Raw genomic sequence first — 13,257 nt, 5'->3', positions numbered from 1 at the left:
AAGGTGTGTGTAAGGGATGAGAGTAACAATGACACCCTTGAGGTGTGATTAGAGCAGCGCAGCATTTGCACAGTCTGCTGCACTCCAGCTGGCATAGATCGGGGGAATCCGACTGTCCAATTAAAAGAAATGATTGTGAGCGCCGTCGACCATGCTGACGGAATGTGATTTCTGCCCAGTGCTCTAAACGTCAAAGTGAAGTAAATAAAAAAAGGACGGATAAACGACAGGAGTAACAATGACTCCCTCGTGGTGCGGCTATCGCAGTGCGGCTATTGCGTGGTCTTGTGCGCCTCAACTGGCATGGACCGGCGGAATCATCATCAGCATAGGCCTGGTTACGCCTACTGCAGGGCAAAGGCCTCTCCCATACATCTCCAACAACCCCGATCATGTACTAAGTGTGGCCATGTCGTCCCCGCAAACTTCTGAATCTCATGCGCCCGCCTAACTTTCTGCCGCCCTCTGCTAAGCTTCTCTTCCCTTGGAATCCATTCCGTAACCCTCAATGACCATCGGTTATCTTCCCTCCTCATTGCGTATCCTGCCCATGCCCCTTTCTTTTTCTTGATTTCAACTAAGATGTCATTAAGTCGCGTTTGTTCCCTCACCCAATCTGCTCTTTTCTTATCCTTGAACGTTACACCTATCATTTTTCTTTCCATAGCTCGTTGTGTCGTCCTCAATATGAGCAGAACCCTTTTCGTAAGCCTCAAGGTTTCTGCCCCATAGGTGAGTGCTGGTAAGACACAGGTATTATATACTTTCCTCTTGAGGGGATAACGGCAACCTGCTATTCATCATCTGAGAATGCCTGCCAAACGCACCCCAGCCCATTCTTGTTCTTCTGAATATTTCTGTCTTATGATCCGCATCCGCTGTCACTACCTGACCTAAGTTGGTGTATTCCCTTACGACTTCCAGTGCCTCGCTGCCTATTGTAAATTGCGGTTTTCTTCGGAGACTGTTAAGCATTACTTTAGTTTCCTGCAGATTAATTTTGAGACCCACTCTTCTGCTTTGCCTATCCAGGTCACTGAACATGCATTGCAATTGGTCCCCTGAGGTACTAAGCAAGGCAATGTCATCAGCGAATCGCGAGTTACCAAGCTATTCTCGATTAACTTTTATCCCCAATTCTCCCAATCCATGTCTCTGAATACCTCCTGTAAAATAAAATGCCCAAATAAAACAAAGCATTTTGGGGGCCGTTGACCGTGCTGACGCAGTGTGATTTCTGCACAGTGCTCTAAATGTCAAAGTGAAAAAATGAAAAAAAGGTGTGGATAAACGACATGAGTAAGAATGACTCCCTTGCAGTGTGCATTCAGCTGTGCCGCTTTGCACTTTCCATTGCGCTTCAACTGGTATAGACCGGGGGAATCCGACTGTCCATTTAAAACAAAGCATTGCGGGGACTTTTGACCATGCTGACGCAATATGATTTCTGCCCAGTCCCCTATATGTCAACTTGATAAAATCAACAAGGCGTGGGTAAACGAAGAGACTAACAATGACTCCCATGAGGTGCGACTAGAGCAGCACAGCTTTGCACTGTCTGGTGTGGTTTACCTGTCATGCACCGGGGGAATCTCACTGTGCACTTAAAACAAATGATTGTGAAGGCTGTTGCCGATGCTGACACAATGTGATTTCTGCCCAGTGCTATTTAATGTCAACGTGAAGAAATGCAAGAAGGTGTGTATGCGATGAGAGTAACAATGACTCCCTCGAGGTGCGACTAGAGCAGTGCGGCTCTTGCGCAGTCTGCTGCACTCCAACTGGCATAGATCGGGGGAATCCGACTGTCCATTTAAAACAAATGATTACGCGGGCCGTTCACCATGCTGACGCAATGTGATTTCTGCCTAGTGCTCTAAACGGCAAAGTGATGAAATAAAGAAATGCCTGGATAAAGGACAGGTGTAAGAGTGACTCCTGTGAGGTGCGGCTGGAGCAGTGCAGCTCTTGCGCGGTATGGTACGCCTCAACTGGCATGGACGGGCGGAATTCACTGTCCAAATGAAACAAAGCATTCTGGGAGCCAGTGCTCTAAATGTCAACGTGAAGAAATGCAAAAAGGTGGGTATAAAGGACAGGAGTAAGAATGACTCCCGTGCAGAGTTTATTGAGCAGTTTCGCTTTGTGCTATCCATTGTGCTTCATTTGGTATGGACCGGTGGAATCCAACTGTCCATTAAAACAAAGCTTTGCGAAGACTTTTGATCATGCTGACGTAATGTGACTTCTGCCCAGCGCTCTAAATGTCAACGTGAAGAAATGCAACAAGGCATGGCTACACAAAGCGAGTAACAATGGCTCTCTTGAGGTGCGGCTAGAGCAGTGTGGCGCTTGCGCTGCCTGGTGCGCTTCAACTGGCATGGACCGGGAGAATCCGACTCTCCAAATAAAACAATGCATTTTGAGGGCCGTTGACCATGCTGACGCAATGTGATTTCTGCCCAGGTCTGTAAATGTCAACGTGCAGAAATGAAAAAAAAGGCGTGGTTAAACGACAGGAGTAAGAATGACTCCCTTGCAGTGTGGATTCAGGAGTGGCGCTTTATGCTATCTGTTGTGCTTCAACTGGCATGGACCGGCTGAAACTGACTGTCTACTTAAAACAAAGCATTGCAAGGACTTTTGACGATGCTGACGCAATGTGATTTGTGCCCAGGGCTCTAAATGTCAATGTGAGGAAATGGAACAAAGCGTGGGTGAAGGACGTTAGTAACAATGACTCCCCTGAGGTGCGGCTAGAACAGTGCTGCTTTGCACTGTCTGGTGTGGTTCAACTGGAATGCACAGGGGGAATCTTACTGTGCTTTTAAAAGATATAATTGCGAGGGCGGTTGACCATTTTTATGCAAGGTGATTTGTGCACAGTGCCCTAAATGTCAACCTGAAGAAATGGAACAAGGCGTGGGGGAGCTAAGTGAGTAACAATGACTCCCTTGAGCTGCGGCTAGAGCAGTGCGGCTCTAGCGCTGCCTGGTGCGCTTCAACTGGGATAGATCGGGGTAATCCGAGTGTCCATTTAAAACAAATGATTGCGAGGGCCGTTGACCATGCTGACGCAATTTGATTTCTGCCTAGTGCTTTAAACGTGAAATAAATAAATTAAGGAAAGGGCTGGAGAAACGACAGGAGTAACTATGACACCCTTTAGGTGCGGCTAGCGCAGTGCAGCTCTTGCGCGGTCTGGTGCGAATGAACTGGCATGGACTGACAGAATCCACTGTCCAAATAAAACAAACCATTCTGGGGGCCGTTGAGCATGCTGACGCAGTGTGATTTCTGCACAGTGCTCTAAATGTCGAAGTGAAAAAATGAAAAAAAAGCGTGGATAAAAGACTGGAGTAAGAATGACTCCCTTGCAGTGTGGATTGAGCTGTGCCGCTTTGCACTTTCCGTTGCGCTTCAACTGGTATGGACCGGGAGAATCTGACTGTCCATTTAAAACAAAGCATTGCGAGGACTTTTGACCATGCTGATGGAATGTGATCTCTGCCCAGTCCCCAATATGTCAACTTGATAAAATCATCAAGGCGTGGGTAAACGAAGAGACTAACAATGACTCCCATGAGGTGCGACTAGAGCAGCACGGCTGTGCACTGTCTGGTGTGGCTTACCTGAGATGCACCGGGGGAATCTCACTGTGCACTCAAAACAAATGAGTGTGAAGGCTGTTGCCGATGCTGACACTATGTGATTTCTGCCCAGTGCTATTTAATGTCAACGTGAAGAAATGCAAGAAGGTGTGTGTAAGCGGTGAGAGTAACAATGACTCCCTTGAGGTGCGACTAGAGCAGTGCAGCTTTTGCACAGTCTGCTGCACTCCAGCTGGCATAGATCGGGGGAATCCGACTGTCCATTTAAAACAAATGATTGCGAGGGCCGTCGGCCATGCTGACGCAATGTGATTTCTGCCCAGTGCTCTACACGTGAAACTGAAGTAAATAAAAAAAGGCATGGATAAACTACAGGAGTCACAATGACTCCCTTGTGGTGCGGCTATCGCAGTGCGGCTCTTGCGTGGTCTTGTGTGCCTCAACTGGCATGGACCGGCGGAATCATCATCAGCATCAGCCTGGTTACGCCTACTGCAGGGCAAAGGCCTCTCCCATACATCTCCAACAACCCCGATCATGTACTATATGTGGCCATGTCGTCCCTGCAAACTTCTTAATCTCATGCGCCCGCCTAACTTTCTGCCGCCCTCTGCTAAGCTTCCCTTCCCTTGGAATCCATTCCGTAACCCTTAATGACCATCGGTTATCTTCCCTCCTCATTTCGTATCCTGCCCATGCCCATTTCTTTTTCTTGATTTCAACTAAGATGTCATTAACTCGCGTTTGTTCCCTCACCCAATCTGCTCTTTTCTTATCCTTTAACGTTACACCTATCATTCTTCTTTCCATAGCTCGTTGCGTCGTCCTCAATTTGAGCAGAACCCATTTCGTAAGCCTCCAGGTTTCTGCCCCATAGGTGAGTGCTGGTGAGACACAGGTATTACATACTTTCCTCTTGAGGGGATAACGGCAACCTGCTATTCATCATCTGAGAATGCCTGCCAAACGCACCCCAGCCCATTCTTGTTCTTCTGAATATTTCTGTCTTATGATCCGCATCCGCTGTCACTACCTGACCTAAGTTGGTGTATTCCCTTACGACTTCCAGTGCCTCGCTGCCTGTTGTAAATTGCCGTTTTCTTCGGAGACTGTTAAGCATTACTTTAGTTTCCTGCAGATTAATTTTTAGACCCACTCTTCTGCTTTGCCTATCCAGGTCACTGAACATGCATTGCAATTGGTCCCCTGAGGTACTAAGCAAGGCAATGTCATCAGCGAATCGCGAGTTACCAAGCTATTCTCGATTAACTTTTATCCCCAATTCTTCCCAATCCATGTCTCTGAATACCTCCTGTAAAATAAAATGCCCAAATAAAACAAAGCATTTTGGGGGCCGTTGACCGTGCTGATGCAGTGTGATTTCTGCACAGTGCTCTAAATGTCAAAGTGAAAAAATGAAAAAAAAGCGTGGATAAAAGACAGGAGTAAGAATTACTCCCTTGCAGTGTGGATTGAGCTGTGCCGCTTTGCACTTTCCGTTGTGCTTCAACTGGTATAGACCGGGGGAATCCTGCTGTCCATTTAAAACAAAGCATTGCGGGGACTTTTGACTTTGCTGACGCAATGTGATTTCTGCCCAGTCCCCTATATGTCAACTTGATAAAATGCGACAAGGCGTGGGTAAACGAAGAGACTAACTATGACTCCCATGAGGGGCGACTAGAGCAGCACGGCTCTGCACTGTCTGGTGTGGCTTACCTGGCATGCACCGGGGGAATCTCACTGTGCACTTAAAACAAATGATTGTGAAGGCTGTTGCCGATGCTGACACAATGTGATTTCTGCCCAGTGCTCTAAACGTCAAACTGAAGTAATTAAAAAAAGGCATGGATAAACTACAGGAGTCACAATGACTCCCTTGTGGTGCGGCTATCGCAGTGCGGCTCTTGCGTGGTCTTGTGTGCCTCAACTGGCATGGCCCGGCGCAATCATCATCAGCATCAGCCTGGTTACGTCTACTGCAGGGCAAAGGCCTCTCCCATATATCTCCAACAACCCCGATCATGTACTATGTGTGGCCATGTCGTCCCTGCAAACTTCTTAATCTCATGCGCCCGCCTAACTTTCTGCCGCCCTCTGCTAAGCTTCCCTTCCCTTGGAATCCATTCCGTAACCCTCAATGACCATCGGTTATCTTCCCTCCTCATTGCGTATCCTGCCCATGCCCATTTCTTTTTCTTGATTTCAACTAAGATGTCATTAACTCGCGTTTGTTCCCTCACCCAATCTGCTCTTTTCTTATCCTTGAACGTTACACCTATCATTCTTCTTTCCATAGCTCGTTGCGTCGTCCTCAATTTGAGCAGAACCCTTTTCGTAAGCCTCCAGGTTTTTGCCCCATAGGTGAGTACTGGTAAGACACAGGTATTATATACTTTCCTCTTGAGGGGATAATGGCAACCTGCTAATCATCATCTGAGAATGCCTGCCAAACGCACCCCAGCCCATTCTTGTTCTGAATATTTCTGTCTCATGATCCGCATCCGCTGTCACTACCTGCCCTAAGTTGATGTATTCCCTTACGACTTCCAGTGCCTCGCTGCCAATTGTAAATTGCTGTTTTCTTCCGAGACTGTTAACCATTACTTTAGTTTCCTGCAGATTACTTTTTAGACCCACTCTTCTGCTTTGTCTCTCCAGGTCAGTGAACATGCATTGCAATTTGTCCCCTGAGGTACTAATGAAGGCAATGTCATCAGCGAATCGCGAGTTACTAAGCTATTCTCGATTAACTTTATCCCCAATTCTTCCCAATCCATGTCTCTGAATACCTCCTGTAAAATAAAATGCCCAAATAAAACAAAGCATTTTGGGGGCCGTTGACCGTGCTGACGCAGTGTGATTTCTGCCCAGTCCCCTATATGTCAACTTGATAAAATGCAACAAGGCGTGGGTAAACGAAGAGACTAACAATGACTCCCATGAGGTGCGACTAGAGCAGCACGGTTCTGCACTGTCTGGTGTGGTTTACCTGGCATGCACCGCGGGAATCTCACTGTGCACCTAAAACAAATGATTGTGAAGGCTGTTGCCGATGCTGACACTATGTGATTTCTGCCCAGTGCTATTTAATGTCAACGTGAAGAAATGCAAGAAGGTGTGCGTAAGCGAAGAGAGTAACAATGACTCCCTCGTGGTGCGACTAGAGCAGTGCGGCTCTTGCGCAGTCTGCTGCACTCCAACTGGCATAGATCGGGGGAATCCGACTGTCCATTTAAAACAAATGATTCGAGGGCCGTTCACCATGCTGACGCAATGTGATTTCTGCCTAGTGCTCTAAACGGCAAAGTGATGAAATAAAGAAATGCCTGGATAAAGGACAGGTGTAAGAGTGACTCCTGTGAGGTGCGGCTGGAGCAGTGCAGCTCTTGCACGGTATGGTACGCCTCAACTGGCATGGACCGGCGGAATTCACTGTCCAAATGAAACAAAGCATTCTGGGGGCCAGTGCTCTAAAGGTCAACGTGAAGAAATGCAAAAAGGTGGGTATAAAGGACAGGAGTAAGAATGACTCCCGTGCAGAGTTTATTGAGCAGTTTCGCTTTGTGCTATCCATTGTGCTTCATTTGGTATGGACCGGTGGAATCCAACTGTCCATTAAAACAAAGCTTTGCGAAGACTTTTGATCATGCTGACGTAATGTGACTTCTGCCCAGCGCTCTAAATGTCAACGTGAAGAAATGCAACAAGGCATGGCTACACAAAGCGAGTAACAATGGCTCTCTTGAGGGGCGGCTAGAGCAGTGTGGCGCTTGCGCTGCTTGGTGCGCTTCAACTGGCATGGACCGGGAGAATCCGACTCTCCAAATAAAACAATGCATTTTGAGGGCCGTTGACCATGCTGACGCAATGTGATTTCTGCCCAGGTCTGTAAATGTCAACGTGAAGAAATGAAAAAAAGGCGTGGTTAAACGACAGGAGTAACTATGACACCCTTTAGGTGCGGCTAGCGCAGTACAGCTCTAACGCGGTCTGGTGCGAATGAACTGGCATGGACTGGCAGAATCCACTGTCCAAATAAAACAAACCATTCTGGGGGCCGTTGAGCATGTTGACGCAGTGTGATTTCTGCACAGTGCTCTAAATGTCGAAGTGAAAAATGAAAAAAAAAGCGTGGATAAAAGACAGGAGTAAGAATGACTCCCTTGCAGTGTGGATTGAGCTGTGCCGCTTTGCACTTTCCATTGCGCTTCAACTGGTATTGACCGGGAGAATCTGACTGTCCATTGAAAACAAAGCATTGCGAGGACTTTTGACCATGCTGATGCAATGTGATCTCTGCCCAGTCCCCTATATGTCAACTTGATAAAATCAACAAGGCGTGAGTAAACGAAGAGACTAACAATGACTCCCATGAGGTGCGACTAGAGCAGCACGGCTCTGCACTGTCTGGTGTGGCTTACCTGGCATGCACCGGGGGAATCTCACTGTGCACTTAAAACAAATGATTGTGAAGGCTGTTGCCGATGCTGACACAATGTGATTTCTGCCCAGTGCTATTTAATGTCACCATGAAGAAATGCTAGAAGGTGTGTGTAAGATATGAGAGTAACAATGACTCCCTTGAGGTGCGACTAGAACAGTGCAGCTTTTGCACAGTCTGCTGCACTCCAGCTGGCATAGATCGGGGGAATCCGACTGTCCATTTAAAACAAATGATTGCGAGGGCCGTCGACCATGCTGATGCAATGTGATTTCTGCCCAGTGCTCTAAACGTGAAACTGAAGTAAATAAAAAAAGGCATGGATAAACTACAGGAGTCACAATGACTCCCTTGTGGTGCGGCTATCGCAGTGCGGCTCTTGCGTGGTCTTGTTTGCCTCAACTGGCATGGACCGGCGGAATCATCTTCAGCATCAGCCTGGTTACGCCTACTGCAGGGCAAAGGCCTCTCCCGTACATCTCCAACAACCCCGATCATGTACTATGTGTGGCCATGTCGTCCCTGCAAACTTCTTAATCTCATGCGCCCGCCTAACTTTCTGCCGCCCTCTGCTAAGCTTCCCTTCCCTTGGAATCCATTCCGTAACCCTTAATGACCATCGGTTATCTTCCCTCCTCATTTCGTATCCTGCCCATGCCCATTTCTTTTTCTTGATTTCTACTAAGATGTCATTAACTCGCGTTTGTTCCCTCACCCAATCTGCTCTTTTCTTATCCTTTAACGTTACACCTATCATTCTTCTTTCCATAGCTCGTTGCGTCGTCCTCAATTTGAGCAGAACCTATTTCGTAAGCCTCCAGGTTTCTGCCCCATAGGTGAGTACTGGTAAGACACAGGTATTATATACTTTCCTCTTGAGGGGATAATGGCAACCTGCTAATCATCATCTGAGAATGCCTGCCAAACGCACCCCAGCCCATTCTTGTTCTTCTGAATATTTCTGTCTAATGATCCGCATCCGCTGTCACTACCTGCCCTAAGTTGATGTAATCCCTTACGACTTCTAGTGCCTCGCTGCCAATTGTAAATTGCTGTTTTCTTCCGAGACTGTTAAGCATTACTTTAGTTTCCTGCTGATTAATTTTTAGACCCACTCTTCTGCTTTGCCTATCCAGGTCAGTGAACATGCATTGCAATTGGTCCCCTGAGGTACTAAGGAAGGCAATGTCATCAGCGAATCGCGAGTTACTAAGCTGTTCTCGATTAACTTTTATCCCCAAATCTTCCCAATCCATGTCTCTGAATACCTCCTGTAAAATAAAATGCCCAAATAAAACAAAGCATTTTGGGGGCCGTTGACCGTGCTGACGCAGTGTGATTTCTGCACAGTGCTCTAAATGTCAAAGTAAAGAAATGAAAAAAAGGTGTGGATAAACGACATGAGTAAGAATGACTCCCTTGCAGTGTGCATTCAGCTGTGCCGCTTTGCACTTTCCATTGCGCTTGAACTGGTATAGACCGGGGGAATCCGACTTTCGATTTAAAACAAAGCATTGCGGGGACTTTTGACCACGCTGACGCAATGTGATTTCTGCCCAGTCCCCTATATGTCAACTTGATAAAATGCAACAAGGCGTGGGTAAACGAAGAGACTAACAATGACTCCCATGAGGTGCGACTAGAGCAGCACAGGTCTGCACTGTCTGGTGTGGCTTACCTGGCATGCACCGCGGGAATCTCACTGTGCACTTAAAACAAACGATTGTGAAGGCTGTTGCCGATGCTGACACTATGTGATTTCTGCCCAGTGCTATTTAATGTCAACGTGAAGAAATGCAAGAAGGTGTGTATGCGATGAGAGTAACAATGACTCCCTCGAGGTGCGACTAGAGCAGTGCGGCTCTTGCGCAGTCTGCTGCACTCCAACTGGCATAGATCGGGGGAATCCGACTATCCATTTAAAACAAATAATTGCGTGGGCCGTTCACCATGCTGACGCAATGTGATTTCTGCCTAGTGCTCTAAACGGCAAAGTGATGAAATAAAGAAATGCCTGGATAAAGGACAGGTGTAAGAGTGACTCCTGTGAGGTGCGGCTGGAGCAGTGCAGCTCTTGCGCGGTATGGTACGCCTCAACTGGCATGGACGGGCGGAATTCACTGTCCAAATGAAACAAAGCATTCTCGGAGCCAGTGCTCTAAATGTCAACGTGAAGAAATGCAAAAAGGTGGGTATAAAGGACAGGAGTAAGAATGACTCCCGTGCAGAGTTTATTGAGCAGTTTCGCTTTGTGCTATCCATTGTGCTTCATTTGGTATGGACCGGTGGAATCCAACTGTCCATTAAAACAAAGCTTTGCGAAGACTTTTGATCATGCTGACGTAATGTGACTTCTGCCCAGCGCTCTAAATGTCAACGTGAAGAAATGCAACAAGGCATGGCTACACAAAGCGAGTAACAATGGCTCTCTTGAGGTGCGGCTAGAGCAGTGTGGCGCTTGCGCTGCCTGGTGCGCTTCAACTGGCATGGACCGGGAGAATCCGACTCTCCAAATAAAACAATGCATTTTGAGGGCCGTTGACCATGCTGACGCAATGTGATTTCTGCCCAGGTCTGTAAATGTCAACGTGCAGAAATGAAAAAAAGGCGTGGTTAAACGACAGGAGTAAGAATGACTCCCTTGCAGTGTGGATTCAGGAGTGGCGCTTTATGCTATCTGTTGTGCATCAACTGGCATGGAGCGGCTGAAACTGACTGTCCACTTAAAACAAAGCATTGCAAGGACTTTTGACGATGCTGACGCAATGTGATTTGTGCCCAGGGCTCTAAATGTCAATGTGAGGAAATGGAACAAAGCGTGGGTGAAGGACGTTAGTAACAATGACTCCCTTGAGGTGCGGCTAGAACAGTGCTGCTTTGCACTGTCTGGTGTGGTTCAACTGGAATGCACAGGGGGAATCTTACTGTGCTTTTAAAAGATATAATTGCGAGGGCGGTTGACCATTTTTATGCAAGGTGATTTGTGCCCAGTGCCCTAAATGTCAACCTGAAGAAATAGAACAAGGCGTGGGGGAGCTAAGTGAGTAACAATGACTCCCTTGAGCTGCGACTAGAGCAGTGCGGCTCTAGCGCTGCCTGGTGCGCTTCAACTGGGATAGATCGGGGTAATCCGACTGTCCATTTAAAACAAATGATTGCGAGGGCCGTTGACCATGCCGACGCAATTTGATTTCTGCCTAGTGCTTTAAACGTGAAATAAATAAATTAAGGAAAGGGCTGGATAAACGACAGGAGTAACTATGACACCCTTTAGGTGCGGCTAGCGCAGTGCAGCTCTTGCGCGGTCTGGTGCGAATGAACTGGCACGGACTGACAGAATCCACTGTCCAAATAAAACAAACCATTCTGGGGGCCGTTGAGCATGCTGACGCAGTGTGATTTCTGCACAGTGCTCTAAATGTCGAAGTGAAAAAATAAAAAAAAGCGTGGATAAAAGACAGGAGTAAGAATGACTCCCTTGCAGTGTGGATTGAGCTGTGCCGCTTTGCACTTTCCGTTGCGCTTCAACTGGTATGGACCGGGAGAATCTGACTGTCCATTTAAAACAAAGCATTGCGAGGACTTTTGACCATGCTGATGCAATGTGATCTCTGCCCAGTCCCCTATATGTCAACTTGATAAAATCATCAAGGCGTGGGTAAACGAAGAGACTAACAATGACTCCCATGAGGTGCGACTAGAGCAGCACGGCTCTGCACTGTCTGGTGTGGCTTACCTGGCATGCACCGGGGGAATCTCACTGTGCACTTAAAACAAATGATTGTGAAGGCTGTTGCCGATGCTGACACTATGTGATTTCTGCCCAGTGCTATTTAATGTCAACGTGAAGAAATGCAAGAAGGTGTGTGTAAGCGGTGAGAGTAACAATGACTCCCTTGAGGTGCGACTAGAGCAGTGCAGCTTTTGCACAGTCTGCTGCACTCCAGCTGGCATAGATCGGGGGAATCCGACTGTCCATTTAAAACAAATGATTGCGAGGGCCGTCGGCCATGCTGACGCAATGTGATTTCTGCCCAGTACTCTAAACGTGAAACTGAAGTAAATAAAAAAAGGCATGGATAAACTACAGGAGTCACAATGACTCCCTTGTGGTGCGGCTATCGCAGTGCGGCTCTTGCGTGGTCTTGTGTGCCTCAACTGGCATGGACCGGCGGAATCATCATCAGCATCAGCCTGGTTACGCCTACTGCAGGGCAAAGGCCTCTCCCATACATCCCCAACAACCCCGATCATGTACTATGTGTGGCCATGTCGTCCCTGCAAAGTTCTTAATCTCATGCGCCCGCCTAACTTTCTGCCGCCCTCTGCTAAGCTTCCCTTCCCTTGGAATCCATTCCGTAACCCTTAATGACCATCGGTTATCTTCCCTCCTCATTTCGTATCCTGCCCATGCCCATTTCTTTTTCTTGATTTCAACTAAGATGTCATTAACTCGCGTTTGTTCCCTCACCCAATCTGCTCTTTTCTTATCCTTTAACGTTACACCTATCATTCTTCTTTCCATTGCTCGTTGCGTCGTCCTCAATTTGAGCAGAACCCATTTCGTAAGCCTCCAGGTTTCTGCCCCATAGGTGAGTACTGGTAAGACACAGGTATTATATACTTTCCTCTGGAGGGGATAATGGCAACCTGCTAATCATCATCTGAGAATGCCTGCCAAACGCACCCCAGCCCATTCTTGTTCTTCTGAATATTTCTGTCTCATGATCCGCATCCGCTGTCACTACCTGCCCTAAGTTGATGTATTCCCTTACGACTTCTCGTGCCTCGCTGCCAATTGTAAATTGCTGTTTTCTTCCGAGACTGTTAAGCATTACTTTAGTTTCCTGCAGATTAATTTTAGACCCACTCTTCTGCTTTGCCTATCCAGGTCAGTGAACATGCGTTGCAATTGGTCCCCTGAGGTACTAAGGAAGGCAATGTCATCAGCGAATCGCGAGTTACTAAGCTATTCTCGAATAACTTTTATCCCCAAATCTTACCAATCAATGTCTCTGAATACCTTCTGTAAAATAAAATGCCCAAATAAAACAAAGCATTTTGGGGGCCGTTGACCGTGCTGACGCAGTGTGATTTCTGCACAGTGCTCTAAATGTCAAAGTAAAGAAATGAAAAAAAGGTGTGGATAAACGACATGAGTAAGAATGACTCCCTTGCAGTGTGCATTCAGCTGTGCCGCTT

Source organism: Dermacentor albipictus, unplaced genomic scaffold (assembly GCF_038994185.2).
Source record: "Dermacentor albipictus isolate Rhodes 1998 colony unplaced genomic scaffold, USDA_Dalb.pri_finalv2 scaffold_41, whole genome shotgun sequence".
Taxonomy (NCBI): Eukaryota; Metazoa; Arthropoda; class Arachnida; order Ixodida; family Ixodidae; genus Dermacentor; species Dermacentor albipictus.
Note: the sequence above shows the minus strand (reverse complement) of the source record.